The sequence below is a fragment of the Arvicanthis niloticus genome, chromosome 22 (assembly GCF_011762505.2).
Source record: "Arvicanthis niloticus isolate mArvNil1 chromosome 22, mArvNil1.pat.X, whole genome shotgun sequence".
NCBI lineage: Eukaryota > Metazoa > Chordata > Mammalia > Rodentia > Muridae > Arvicanthis > Arvicanthis niloticus.
Window position 1 is genome coordinate 16,969,989 of NC_133429.1, and position 15,229 is coordinate 16,985,217.

The following is a 15,229-nucleotide window of genomic DNA, read 5'->3' on the forward strand; positions in this document are numbered from 1 at the left end:
CTGAGTAAGATGCAGGCTGATCCTGAATTCTCTATGGATTCTGAGTTGACCTTGAACTTGCAAGGTACCTGACACAGCCTTCTGAGTAGCTGGGATTTCAGGCCTGTGCCACCAGACCTACCTCAAGGTTGGCTCTTAATGAAAACTTGGGACATGAGCCTCTGTGAATTCCAGAGCTCAGACATGGAGGGATTGATTCTTTTATTTGCCGTGTGTTGACACAAGGACTACGGAACCTGAAGATGGAAACGGAAACCCATCCCCCAACATGAATGTGTTCGTGGTACTCAGAAATGAATCATGAGAATTGTTCCCTCTGTGGAGAGGGGCAGCCTGGGAGCCACTGGCCTGTGTATGGCAGGCCTTGGAAAGGACCTGGCACCCAGGGCGGCCTTGGTGACTTTCCATCACACAGATACAAACAATTTAACTTAATGAAATCTTGCCAGCTGTCCCTTAAATTTGAGCTTCAATGTAAAGCAGAGGGCACGCCCCCCCCAAACCCCCAACAACACTCTGTATTTCAGAGAGCTTGGCTGGAATGGCAAATCCTTTCCCAGATTTTCAAGCTTATAATGTTAATAAGTTCAATCTTGTGCATTCAGGGGGAACATTGGGACATCTATGCTTGATTTAAGATTAGGGATGGTTTATTCACTTTGATACTTGAAGATGTTTAAAAAAAAAAAATCAAGGCAATCTTCCAAGGCTACTTCTGGGAGACAGAAAACTGGAATCTTTCAGATAAACTTGAAAACTTTTTGTGCTACAGAGGCAAATGGTAGAGGTAAAAACACAAACCCTGCATGCACGCTGAGAACACTTCTGCAGGACACACTATGATGGTGGTTTTTCCACATCCAGCAACTGGGGCACTTCCTGCCAGAGCATCCTCCAGCTCTCTCATTGTGTTGAAACTGTAAAACCGTTCTAAATCAGGACTTCCTTCTATTATGTTGCAGAGGCGGCTTTCTGGGAAGGGGGAAACTCCTGCGGCAAAGAGGTAGGAATTCTTACAGCACCACCCAGTGGAAACATGGTGGGGGGAGAGGTGGGGAAGCGGGGAGGGGGTAGTTGTGAGCAGGAGTGTGTGAAAGTGGTCCTGTCAGCTACTCCAGCTAAAAGTCCAGGCACTGAGTCCCATTGCTGTTCCTTCCCCATGGATGGCACCCTGCTTACAAGTGATCTCTCCCTGTTCATCTGCCCCCTCTTTCTCCTGTGCATGCACAGCACAGGCTGAGCAGGGTCAGGAAACATGGTGCAAGCCTAGGAAGGAAGGGGTCCCAGGTGTGGTTAGGTATGAGTTGTCACACAGTCCCTTCCTCTTTAAAGGACCTCAAGGGATTCTGGGTATGGGAAGCCTGCACAGCTGTGCGGGATATCCTAGATCTGATGCAGAGACAGTCAGGCATTTCCTGAGAGAGAGACAGAGAGAGACAGAGACAGAGAGAGAGAGAGAGAGAGAGAGAGAGAGAGAGAGACAGACAGACAGACAGACAGATAGAAAGAGAGAGACAGAGAGAGACAGAGACAGATACACACACACACACACACAGAGAGAGAGAGAGAGAGAGAGAGAGAGAGAGAGAGAGAGAGAGAGAGAGACAGACAGCCAGCCAGCCAGCCATCTGGGTGTCTTCCTCTTCTCCTGGCAAGATGCACCTGGTCTGGCCACCTCTAACATGTACAGCTAGAGACTCCTGGAGACAGTTCTATGTCCTCTCCTTTCTCCTGGGTCCTGTCTCTATATGAACACGACTACCCCTGTCCTCTCTGGGTGTCACAGCCAACAGACAGGTTGTTAATCTCCATGTTCTTAACTGCCATCACCAAAGCATGGGGATCTGCTTCTCAAACATATGATGCATTACCACAGTTTTCTAGGGAATGGACTAAGCCCTAGGAATCTTTGACCACATCCTCCCAGATTCCTCCACAGAAGACCTGGCAAAGGGGAAAGGCCATGTCTACCAGGGAAGATTAGAACTCTCTTGTCTTCTCCATAGAAGTTAAGGCAATTTCTCAATGGCCAAGTATCTACCGATCCATTCCCCGACCCCCTCGTGCACACGCACACGTGCACACACACACACCATACCACAACCATCGCCACCACTATCATCAACATCAATGGAATAACCAGAAGCCCGTCTCAGACAAACACCAGCTCTCCTAGAATAGCAGCAACTGTTCTCCTGGGACTAACTCCACTGCAACTATTTTAAAGCTCTTGGTTCTTAATGGTACCTAAATAAAAAGGTACAGAAAAAAAAATATCAGCTGGCTGATCTTGTCTGTGTTTAGAAGTATATGATTAAGATGAAAATGATTTTATATAGCACCCCAGAACACCAATATTTTTCCAGTAGTTCCAGGAGGTTTAGGAGTAGTATAATTCTTTTACTTTTGCTTAAGTAAAACACTTGCCAGCGTCAAGACTGAAACAGGTAGAGCAGACATTAGCTGATCTCTGGTGTTGCTTCACAGTTCTCTCACAGAAAATGGTTACGTGCCCCTGGTGTTTATGAACAAGAGGTGGCTGGAGACACTGTGTTTGGACTTTTGAGAAGCACAGTGATCCCCTCACAGAGTGGTTATCTGTGCCAGGAGCTGGGTGCTTCCAGATGCTGAGGCACTGACTATTCAGTTCTGGTATTATGCTCAAAGCAAAGCCCCTTCATAGTTCAGGAAATGCAAATTCCAGGTACGGATGCTCGGACCTCAGTCTGTTTTGCGGATGCTCTTTGGCAGTGCAGCTTGAGTTTTCAGTGTGTCGTCGCCTGCTCATGTGGTGGACATGTGTGTAGGCTTGGTCGCATCTGAAGTCAGGAAGGTGGAAACCATCACCATCCACTTCCCCGGCACATGCACGAGTTTCTCTTCCATGTCCCAGCATGGACAGCACATCTCACCAGATGTGACCTGGCAATTGTTTCTGAAGCAGAGAATTCCTTCCAATGGTAAATGACTTCTAACAAAATGCTTTTTAACAGAAAGTAAAGACCCCAATGGCACTGAGGTAAAAGTAAATCAGAGGCCACTCAATTCTTCGTGAATTTCTATTTAAAACCACGAGTGGCACATAGAGAAGCAACAGTAAGTGAATTAGGACAGTTAATGGGACATGTTTAAAATAACTTGGTAATCTCGGTAGATGCCGTTTTGTTTGGTTGGGTTTTTGTTTTCTCCAAGACAGGGTTTCTCTGTGTAACCCTGGCTTCCCTGGCACATGCCTGGAACTTGTTATATAGACCAGGCTGGCCCCAAACTCAGAGATCTGCCTGCCTTTGCCTCCCGAGTTCTGGAATTAAAGGTGTACGTCACCACTGCCTGGCAAGTAGACATTGTTATTTCTAAGAAGACTGCTGCAAAATACACAGTGTGTGTGTGATTTCAAAACCTAAGCCTTCTCCAGTGTCTTATTCTTAAAACCTTTCAAAAATTAGTCATCCAAATTCATTAAGAGAACAATGTTCTGCTGCCAACGGCCCATCCACTCACTTCATCCAAAGCGTCTAATGAACGAGATGACACCAGCGTCAAACATCCCGAGTGGTTTCACCTCCTTGAACGCCTATGCAGGGATCTGCCATCCATGGGGTTTCACCCTTTCTGAAACACCACACACAACTTGATGCTGTTTCTTCTTACAGGATGAATATATTAGCTATAAAAATAGCAGCCACATTCTGGATTTGTGTTATATTTCCTCCTTCCTCAAGAAAATGATCCTCTTTTAAAAAGTGAGAGAGTCTAATCCCATAGCAAACTTATAATCTTCTACAAAAAGGTCTTAAAGTTTCTGTGTGTCCGCACATGCGCACAGGCCAGAGACCAGAGGGCAACCTCAGGTCATTCTCGGCAACAGTGTCCACTTCCTGGACTGAGGACTGGTTGGTCAGTGAGCCCCAGGGATTGGCCTGTCTCAGCCTCCCCTGCACTGAGATTACAAGCAAGTGCAGCCACACCTAATCTTTTTATGTGGGACCTGGGGATCAAATCAGGTTTTCTTGGTTGTAAGTCTAGCATTTTAACTATTGAGCCACACTCCCAGGACAATTTCTGCTCTTTAAGGACAAAATGCTAGGTCTATTATTTTGTTGTTGGTGGTGATTGTGCTGCTTCGATCATTCTGATCTGGTGGGGTTTGTTTGTCTGTTTGTTTGTTTGTTTTTACAATAGGGTCTCAGGTAGCCCAGGCGGGTTTTGGAGTAAATACGAAGCCCAGTAGGATTTTGAACATCTGCTCTTCCTGCCTTCACTTTCAGAGCATCAGGATTGCAGACCTGAGCTACCATGCCTAGTTAATGTGGTGCTAGGAATGAAACCCTAGGCTTCATGTGTGCTAGGCAGGCATTTTCCCAACTGACGTATATCCTAACCCAACTCTCAGCCTTCTACAGAGCATTTGTATCATCCTACTTAATTCCTGATTCCAGCATCTTGGCTATTTGTTCACATATACATAAATATTATATATATGCATATTTATATATGCATATATGTATACTTATATGTGTATGCACACACATACATAATTTGATTAAAATAACTAACTTTAAGACAATTTCAATATTATGTACACTACTCTATGCATGCATCACAAATTCAGAAAAACTAAAGTGATGAATTAAGTGAATTCAGCAAAACCTAGGGGTACCAAGTGGCTAGCTGACCCCATTGATGGCTTTTGCCTCAGCCATCAAAGATGAAGGGTGTCTGCCCAAGGCCATCTCTAAGGCACTGGACATGCAGTCCAGGTGTGAGCACGTACTCCTACCTAGGAGCATTTGAAGTCACAGTTCTAAAAGATATTTTTAAAAAGAGAATAAAAGGAGGAAGAAAGTGGGGTTGAGGAGAGATAGACAGATAGAGACAGTCAGAATCTAATGGCCTCTGGTCTAAACAACCTCTGAGGGTGAAGCTTGGAGAACAGAGATGGATGCTGGCAGCGATGTCTTCTTCAACAACACTCCTGAGTCCTGGATTCTAAGTGTTCATGTCCACGATCATACAAGGAAACTAAGTCAGTGCATCGCCTCAGTGAACAGCACTTGCTGCCTGGGTGCTTTATATGCTTGTGATGGGACTCGAGGGCATTACTGGGAATCTGAGCTTTCTCCTTTCCTGAAAATGACAGAGTAAATCCAGGCTCTCTCCTGACTTCCTATATTGAAACAATGATTCTTCCGGGTGGAGAAACTCAGTAAACAACATTTCCTCAGGCACCACCCTAGGTACAGAAGGACGACTCCACTCCCACCCAGGCAGGTTTGCCCCGCTATGCAGAGGAGTTGTTTTGGTTGGTCACCTTTTCTAAGGTCACATCCTGCTCCGATTCTCTTAAGACTCAAGCATCTCCTCTACCTAGTCACTGTCTACCTAGGCAAGCACACATGCATACCCCCTCCCCCTTCCACTCTAATCTCCTTCATTTCTAAAAGCAAATCCCAATACATTGCGCTTGTATTTCAGCCTCAGAAGGCAAATCTTCTGTATTCTGATGAGAACACTCCAGTCCTGGTTCAATGAAGCCTACCAGCAAGGCATTACTTCAAGTGTTAGATAGGCATTCGACATCAACACCCCCTCCCCCACCCCTTATTTTATTATTATTATTATTTTTGTTTACAGTATTCCTTAGGTGAATACTCTATTCTGAGTGTCCGTGACATCATTTATAGGATGACAAGCTACAGGTGTGGGCAGTCCAGTCTCCCAGTCAATCCACACACTTACTAGTGAGCCAGGCCTGGGGTAAATCTTGAGGCTTGTTTTGTTATTATTTTGGTCACTTTTTTCCTGATAATTAAGAACATGGTGGCTGAGCTGGGGGATTAGCTGCTTGATCAGATGATCAGACACTCTGGTTAAGCCAGACTTGCCCCCAGCAAAGGGCTCCTTGGCAAAACCCAGATGAAACTAGTTAATATAACTAGTTTTCCTCTGCCAAAACCAACCAGACAAACAACCCCAAGCTGGTCTTTAGCCATCTCTTCTATTGTTTTAAACTCCAGCAAAAACATCCTTGATTTCAAAAGGTTACAGACAAACAGTGCATATGCAGCTGTTCCAGGGGAAGAAAGACTTTCAAACCAACGAACATGCACGACTCAAAATGGTTTATCCAGGGCAACTGTGAGAAGCTTGTCAACTGAAATCTTCCATAGAGGACTACAGTGGCTTTAGAACTGATCGGCTCTGACAAGAAAGTGCTCCAGAGGAAAGTCTTTCGAGCTGTTGCCAGCCCTTCTCGGTCTGACACTGATCTGAAAATCAGAGCCAAGTTTGTCTCAATACCAATAAACAAACCCGATTTCTGAACATACACTTTTCTTGGAAGTCTAAATAAAAACTACAGCAAACGACATAGACAACTAACCAGGAGACCTGCCTGTTATTAATTCAGCAGGGCACTTTCTAGTAAGGGCTGGGTTATACACAACAAGACCCTTTATCCAGTCCAGGCCCTGCAGATAAGTCTTCTTCCCATTCTTCTGTTTCTAATTCACCCAGTGCCAGGTGTGGTACACAGTGCTGGGTAGACACAAGGATGAAAAAAACAGATGTGGACCCAGAGAGAGCTCGCAGCGGGATGGGCACCACAGATGTGGAAGGCATCATTCACACACACACACACACACACACACACACACACACACACACACAAACGTGGGTATCCCTCACTCTCGGAAGCTACCTGGGTCTGGACAATCTATTATATATCTTTGATCTTGGAGTTTAGGGTAAGAGACAGTAATGGGTAATTAGGAAGGATAGACTGTCTCCAGAAACACATACCTAAAACTGTCTAGCCCCTGGATTCAGACAGTCAGAATTTGGATAATGAGAAAATCTGGAAAGAAAGCTTCTCGAGAAGCTCAGAAGGCCCAGGGAAAGGCTGAGGGCCAGTATACCCTTCCCCAGATGTGACAGGTGAACTAAAAGAAAGCTAAAGAAAGAAGAGGAGGGAAGGGAGGATGATGGAGCAACAGGCAAGGTATCATGTTTTCTTTCATAAGCAGAATGTTAACTGGAGGGCAAGGGAAAAGAAAGCAGAAGAGATACTATTGGGAGGAGGGCTAGGTGATGCAGAAGAGGATGGAGGAAGGCAGGAGAGGGGAAGGTAATAACGGTACAGTGGTTCCTGTGCAGGAGTACAACGAGATGATACCAACTATCTGTAAGCTAAAAAGCAGTAAAACATAATTATTAACTTTACTTCAAAAATAAAAATCAATAAAGGATGACCATCGATTGCGATCCTCTGAAGAACAGATTCCCAGGAGGATGCCCGGTGGCAAGGGGTTCAGTAAGCCCTCGGAGAAAGGACCATATGTTGACGTGGATCACTTCAACAGTGTGCAGGGCCAAACCCACATCAGTCCCTGGGCCCCCGAGAATGAGAGTGCAGAAGGTTGTTAGGAATGGGTGAAACACTCTGTCCTGAGCTCTGGAGAAAGGAGGGAAGCTGGACAGGTGGCATGGGCCTCCTTTGGGCCCTCCTAATTCAGTCCAGGAACAAGTGAGAGCCAAAGGGAAATTTAAATGGCCACATTTGTTCCTAAGGTGACAGCAAAAATTCTGATCACATTTCCACAAGGTCAAGTATGTCCTCCTCAGAAAGCTAGAGGAATTGGGATGGAGAATCAAGCCTCTCTGCTTCAGCCCATTGCCATCCAGCCAGGGAAACTGAGGCACAGAATGGATTATATAATTTCCTATGAACCCAGTTAGTTTTAACGCAATACTTTTATTTTTCCTATAACACTGGTTAAAAAAATTTTTTTTGCATCAAATAAACTAGAAGAGGCCTTCCCTTTTCCTGCATGATGAAGAAATCCACATATCCTACTGATTTATGTTTAACCAATCAAATAAAAGTGTTGCAGCATTTGATCAAGGCATTCTGGAGTTCAAGAATCTGCTTGGCAGAATCATGACACTGTCCCCACTGGAATAAAAAATAATACTCAGGATATTTTGAAGTGATGGGAATATAAATATTCTTCATTCAGAGAAGGTAGATACGTGGATGTATACAATTATACTTAAGATCTCTATGTTAAAATGTATGTAAGTCAATGACCTTTTTTTTTTTTTTTTTGGTTTGAGACACTATGTAGCCCAGGCTGGCCTCAGACTCATAGAGGTTAGCCTGCCTCTATGCCCCAAGTGTTGGAGCCAAAGATGTACACACTGTGCTCGGCCATACCTGTTCTCCTCCATTAAGGTCAAAAATAATAACAAGGTTCTTGGGTTGCTTGTTTGTTTGGCTGGTTGGTTGGCTGGTTAGTTGGTTGGTTGGCTGGTTAGTTGGTTGGTTAGCTGGTTGGCTGGATGGTTGGTTGGTGGTTGGTTGGCTGGTTGGTTGGTTGGCTGGTTAGTTGGTTGGCTGGCTGGCTGGTTGGTTGGTTGGTTAGTTGGTTGGCTGGCTGGCTGGTTGGTTAGTTGGTTGGCTGGTTAGTTGGTTTGTTGGCTAGTTAGTTGGTTGGTTGGCTGGTTAGTTGGTTGGCTGGCTGGCTGGTTGGTTGGTTAGTTGGTTGGCTGGTTGGTTGGTTTTGCTTTCTATTACTGAGAGCCCTGTCCTAACCAGTCTTGAGAAAATACATCTAGATGCTTGTGTTTTACACCTACCCATGATTCCTCTCAGACTGATGACTAAATGGGAGCCCCTTGCTCTACTAGCTTTAAACGGACACAAAAATATTAAAAGCCTCTGAGCCTTTTGGGGTGTGTGAGTAAATTCATTTTAGTTTGACTCAAAATCAAATATGGTATTGCAAACCAATCATCTTTTAAAATATGCACCATACCACAACCATCGCCACCACTATCATCAACATCAATTTTAAAATATGCAAGTAAAACTCTCAGCTAAGTGATAAATGAATTCTTCTTAACTTTTAAAACAAGTTAATAATTCTTCCCATAAATGAAATTTACTACATATCAGTAAAGTGGCCAGAGTTCATTCCAGTGACAAGGCAAATCACATTTGGCTGAAGTGACCACTGCAAAGTTTATTCTAAAGCTCCTGACATTTGTGTGAATTTCCAGGAATGAATACAAGGCTATTTTAATTCTGATCATGGAAAAGAATCAGAGAGCGAGTTAAGCATTCGAAGAGCAGTTACTTAAAAGGCAGAACAAGTTGCCATCTTTGGGGGCCTTCGGGATTTGCTCAAGGAGAGCTAAACACACAAACACAGGGGTAATTTAATTTGTTAGTGCTATGCCCTCAGTTGCAGAACGAGAGTGGTCATGGTATTCCTGCCATGGTGTCAATCAAAAAGCTGAATAACCTCAATTCAAACTGGCCATAGGCTATAGTAATATTGAGCTTGAAAAGGGAAAATAATAAATTTAAAACAGCAAAGTTTGGAAAGTGGGGATACAGCAGAAAACCAAAAGTTGTCTATACGGACCTCCCTCCGCTCCACAGCTAGCTCATCCTAAGGTGAATTTTTTTTGGGGGGGTGGGGGCTAGCCTCTATTCTCTCCCCTTATCTAGCATTCTGTTCTGATGTGTAACGTGCCCCCACTTCCTGTTACTACAGCTCGATGCTCCACTGCAAATGATGACTCAGACTTAAATCATACAGAAACTCATCAAAATCCCAAATTTCACAGCACACAGGAACCCAGTCTTTCAAGAGGGCAGAGCATTCTTAAGATATTCCAGATGACAAAGCACCAAACCAGTTCATCCGAAATCATGCCGCCCTCAGTAAATGTAAGCTCACCGTCTGGCAACTTGAATCTCAGTACTCATCATTAAAATGCACTCTGGGAGGGTGCCATGTGAAAAAATGCTCTTTTAAAAAGTTAAGACAGGACTCTAAATAAAACCTTCCAAGCGAGCACGCATGTTCCCTCCCGCGCATCTGTGTACACAAAGCACGTTTTTAAAAGGCTACAAAAATACACAACAAAATGTTAGCAGCAGGGCTTGGGGGGAGATGTTTATTGTTGTCACTGTGGCTTTCTATGTTTTCCTAGAGTAATTTGTGATATTCTTCACAACCAAGAAAAACAGAAAAAGTAACCTCGAGAAGACGTCTTGTGACTGGTGTGGTTCCGGCCTGCTCTAAGTCACCCTGCGAAAGCCAAAAGGAGCTTTGCCAACTACTACATGAAAAATGTCTGCCGGCAACAGGCAAGGCTATGTGGTGCTCATGGGAGCCTTTGTGACAGTCATGAATACAGGTGACTAAAGGCAGGCTGAGGAAGAGGCCACCAGGGCAGAATCAAGACAGACTGAGAGCACACTGCTTTTTACACATGAATAGGAGCCTGGGGTCTGGGAAGCAAAGAGGACTATGTTATTGCCTGTGCATGCCAAGGACCCAAACTATCTATTAGTAAGGGGTAACTCACCTTTAAAACAAAAGACTACTCCAGGAAATCACATCTGTGGGTAATTCTTTAATTAAGTGCCTTGGAGCATGTCAGTAGGTTATGTTTTGTGACATATGACAAAGCTATTTATATAAATATAGTTTGGTAGCATAGAACGCATGAAGTCCCATATCTGATCGCTGGGAAGGAATATTTTAATTTATACTCACTGCCAGGAAGTCCTTTAAAAACAATTTCAGGAAAAGATTTAAGTCCCAAAAAGTTATGACAAACATAAATTTTAATGGATGACCTCAGGGTTGCACTTACTGTATATTAGCAGTTTTTGAATTAATTGGTTTCTTACAGAAGAAGACAAAGGGGGAGGTTTTAAGTAAATGCTTAGGTATCTTCAAAATTCAAGTGCTCTCCCCCTATCCAAATACAGGTCTTCCCATCTAAACGGCATCAGCTCTAGCTGTGTGAAGACTCAGTGCTAAGGGAAGTTCAAAAATTCAACTCATGAAAGTTATATCATCACAATGTCAGTATCTGTCATTCTATCATTCTATGGCACAGAAAAGAAGACAGATGGGGCTGGGGGGGGGGAGATCAAAAGAGAAAAAAGACAGAGACAGACATAAAGAGTATGTTGTCAAAGGTACCACTGAAGACTTTAATGCACATTTGTTGAATGAATGTCTGAGAGAGTTTATCATCTTTATCATTAAGGTGAAAGAACTGTTCGGTGTAAGCACCAGAGACTTGCAGATTATTGATGGGGAGCTGTTCTAGACATTGGTAGATGAGTACCGAGTATCCTTGGTTTCTGCCAGGTGGACTTAGCACCCCTGCAGGTGTTCCTTGTAGGAAACAAAATTATTCCTGGTTGAAAACCACAGAAGCAGATCTCAGACATCTTGAACAACTTGGACTTTGATGCCCTCCTTCTGATCAGAACAGTGGTTCTCACCCTGTGAGTCAAGACCTTTTGGGGGAGTCACATAGAATCCTGCATATCAGATATTATACTCTGATTCATAACAGTAGCAAAAATTACAGTGATGAAATAGCAACAAAAATAATGTTATGGGGTTCGTCGCAACATGAAGAACTATATTAAAGGGTTGCACTGTTAGATTGAGAAGCACTGGGTTATAAGGAAGTGTTCCCAGCCTTATGGACCTCTCCCACAGGATGATGCTAGTGCCTGGAAGGTTTCCCCATCAAGCTGGAATTTTGTGGTCTGACTGGACACTCAACACCAGCTTTACAGACCACCCACTTAGCACTAGGAAAGGTGTGAGGGACATCTTGGAACTCCGGCCCACCGACTCACCTAGGGTGGGCTGGCTGGGTTGTTTTTAGGACAGATTTGCCCCAGGAGAAGTCTTGGCAACATCTCGGAAGTCCTCAAGAGAGGCCACATGTCCTGGTCAAGAAAGAAGCCCTGTGTTTCCAGTGAGGCTCTCTAAAATTCTTTGCCCTTTTTAGTAACTCTACACATTTCTAGTCAGCATTTAAAAGCAGAGAGAGAGAGAGAGAGAGAGAGAGAGAGAGAGAGAGAGAGAGAGAGAGAGAGACAGCAAGAGAGCAACCAAAAGACCTGCTCTATATCTGGCATTGAAAGGCCATCTCTTCAAGCTCTGGGGGTTTTGCAAGAAGTCATTACTGGAAGCTCTCAGTACACTTATGGACAGTCTCCTTAACTGTCTGACCTACATACCCTCCTAACACAATCTGTAATTTTATAATCCTCATAAATTCAAACCCATAACTGACCTTTTCCCAAATAAATGTGTGCCACAGTAAGGGAGAGAAGGAAAGAGACCAGAGACTATTTTGTTGGGCAATGGGGCTCAGAAATCGATTTAGGTTCACTAATAGATGCCTGGAACACGCTAGGTTTCCCAGCCCTACCCAACATACATCCCCACACACACAACCCCCCCCCCCCAACTTCTAAAAAGCCCAGACGGGAGAGGGTGGTCCAGCATGTGTGTTTGTGTAAGAGTTGATTGGCAACAGAAAACAAAACAGAACACACAAACACAACCTTCTCTCTCCCCCCAACACCCCCCCCCCCCAAAGAAAGCATGTTTGCTTGAGACCCAAAATGGCCAAAGGGACTTCCAAGTTTTTTGAGACTGTGCCCTAGAAAGACTGGCAGGGGTGGAGAAGGCACCTCTAAGTCAATAAAGGCTGTGACTTGCCTAGCTTTGCAGGCGGACAGTGGCTTGCACAAAACCCCTCCTGTGCAGAGTAGCGGAAACTCCCAATGAGATTAGTCGGTGTGTGTGTGTGTGTGTGTGTGTGTGTGTGTGTGTGTGTGTGCAGACATTACTTAGCAATGACTAAAGGGCTCTCTCTTCCTGCAGCAGCCAGTGGAAAATTCAAGGAGCATTTTTTTCCCCCTGCAGCAGCAGAATCCCTTTAACCCTCTCCCCAGCCAACTCCAAAAACAACTCTCCCCCCCCCCCATACACACCCCCCAATGCCCCCACCTCGGGCAGAACACTGCAGGGAGTTATAGGCCGGCGAGGGGGCTTTCAAAACGGGGAGGGCTGGAGGGGGGCCGGCAGGGAAGGGGCGGGGGACCCTCGAACACTACAAAGGAAACTGTAAAAGGCACAAATACATAAACCTGAGAAGCAGCAAGCCACAGTTTCTTTGTGAGCTCCTCAGTGAGTCATTTTCAAGATGCTGTCTGCAGCCAGTTTCAAAGCGGAAGCGCACGGCAATTAGTCTTGCCGTTTCCAGACAAGCCAGAAACTCTCCCGACACTCTTTTTTTTTCCCCTTCTAAAAAGCCCCTTTTGCAGTTTCTGAAATAGCCTTTCTTGCTTCCACCCCCACCCGCCGCGAAACTGCTGCTTATCCCAGGAATGATTCGGTTCAGAAAACGTAACAAAACAGAGACCATTTAATTTTGTTCTAAATCCCCCCCCCCGTTTTAATCCCCCCTCCTAAAAAAAAAGTTCCAGTAACATTACAGGCCAGCAGGCAGTTGGAAGTTAAAGAACTGAGAGTTTCAAGATCAGCCCTGGCCCGGCCCATCTCCCAAATCCGAATCTGGACTAGCCCACTCCGCCGGCTTTTAAATGTCCATTTGACTGAGCGTGCGCCTGGGGCGGTGACCTGAGCGGGGGTCACCTGGCCAGCGAGAGTGGACGTAGCCCCGGGCCCCACATCTGCATGGCGCAAGTCCTCCGCTTCCTCTCCACCCCTGTGCCCTTCCCTGGATCTGAACACTCGCGCCTCGGTGCCCATCCTGAAGGGATCCGTGCGGCAACCCCGGCTGGAGATCAGCTACGACCCAGCCTCCAGCCACGCAGCCGGCTCCGGCCACCATCCCCAGTCCCAGAGCCCTGGAGCCTCGCTGCAAGGATGAGGGAGCTTGCACTCCGGGTGTCCACCTTCTCCTGGCTTCGCAGAACAGCCCCCAGGCCCGAACAGGAGCTCCCGGGGTGGCGCCGGTGGCGGTGGCCGCGCGCAGCATCCTCCCCTGCGGGGACGCACCCCCATCCTCCCCCAACACAGTCTACAACCCACCCCATAGCGCCCACAGCCCCACCCCCACCAGCCAAAGAAAAGAAAGAAGGGAAAAGGGGGAAAAAAGAAAAAGAGAAAAGAAAAGAAAAGAAAAAACTAGCCCGAAGAAAAAACTTTGCAAGCGCCAGAGCAACAGGCAAACAGTCCTGCAACCTACCCAGATGTGGGGGAGCGTTTGGGAGTCTTCTTTGGGGAGATTTCTAGGAGGACCCGGGCGAAAGCCCCCGACTTTCCATGCTGACAGGCTTCTGCAGACGGTCTGTTGCTCTTGTAATGAGATCCTGATTTTCCCCCCTCTTTTTTTTTTTTTCTTTCTCTCGCTCCTCTTTTTTTTTCTCTCCCCCCCCACCCCCCGCCTCTGGTGTGTGTGTGAGAGCAGGAAGTTGGAGCAGTCAGGCCGAGCCTGCTCACTTCCTTTACTGCATTATTCCCCAGGCGGTGTGCAGTCTGTGTAAACAGGCTTTTCCGCCCCGCGCCGTGCGCCCGGGCCGCGGCTGTGCGCCGGGGCTGCCCGCCCAGACCCGCGCATACCCCCGGCGCCGGGCCCCGCGCCCGCCCGCACGCCCCGCGCGCCCCCGAGCAGTGCCCGCCCCGCTTCCTGCTCGGCCACCCCAGGGGAGGAGCCTGGGGACCCGCCGGCCAGGCCGCCGCCCCTCCACTCGGCGGGGGCTCCCTGGGCTCCTGAGCCCTCCGGTCCCTAAGTTGGGCATCACCCTGGCTAGGTTTGTGCCCTGCTAATGCTGCCCCGAAAGGGAGGTCGCTGGGCGAGCTGTTCTCTACCCATAGGCATAGAAGAGTTTGGGGACAGGAGGGATCGCGAATGGGGTTCAGGACTTGGATGCTCTGGGCACCGGGCTGCTTTTATTGCAGACTGGAGGAGATGAGGGCGAATGATATAGGGTGTGCACAAAGGGAAATGGAGTCTGCTTCCTAGAGATGGGGTCTGATAGTTACTGTCGGGGACATATTTAACAGCAGCACAATAACTAATTTTAATATTAATAGTAATAATTTGAAGGCAGTTTTAGAGTTGGGATCCTCTTTGGGGAAAACTTTCTTAAGAGCCACAAACTAGGAGCCGGTGTCTTAGAAAAGAGATGAGAGTTGTTTTAACAGGCACCATGTCATGCCTACTTAGGAGTTGCATGTGGCTTGAGACAGAGGGAAGGAGCACCCTGTGGTCTCAAGACTGGACCCCCCCCCCCAGGACACTGGCCAGGATCTGATTGGAGAGTTGGCCAGTGCTCAGAGGATGCAGGAGGGAATGGGTCTCTTATTAACAAACCCTCTATACAGTTCTTCCAGCCCCAGTCTTCCAGAACCTTCCAGTCCCATGC

At 46.4% G+C, this 15,229-nt stretch overlaps 1 protein-coding gene across 2 annotated transcripts in view; it reads right to left on the minus strand.

Moving 5' to 3' along the window:
* Elk3 (ETS transcription factor ELK3) overlaps positions 1-14,432 on the minus strand; it is a 63,562-nt gene extending 49,130 nt beyond the window's left edge. Inside the window, exon 1 of one of the 2 annotated variants that reach the window (XR_013106306.1) lies at positions 14,050-14,432. The gene's annotated coding sequence lies outside the window, so the exon portion shown is untranslated. The remainder of the gene's footprint in view (positions 1-14,049) is intronic. The other variant, XM_076920003.1, reaches the window with a different exon arrangement.
* Positions 14,433-15,229: the final 797 nt, after the last annotated feature.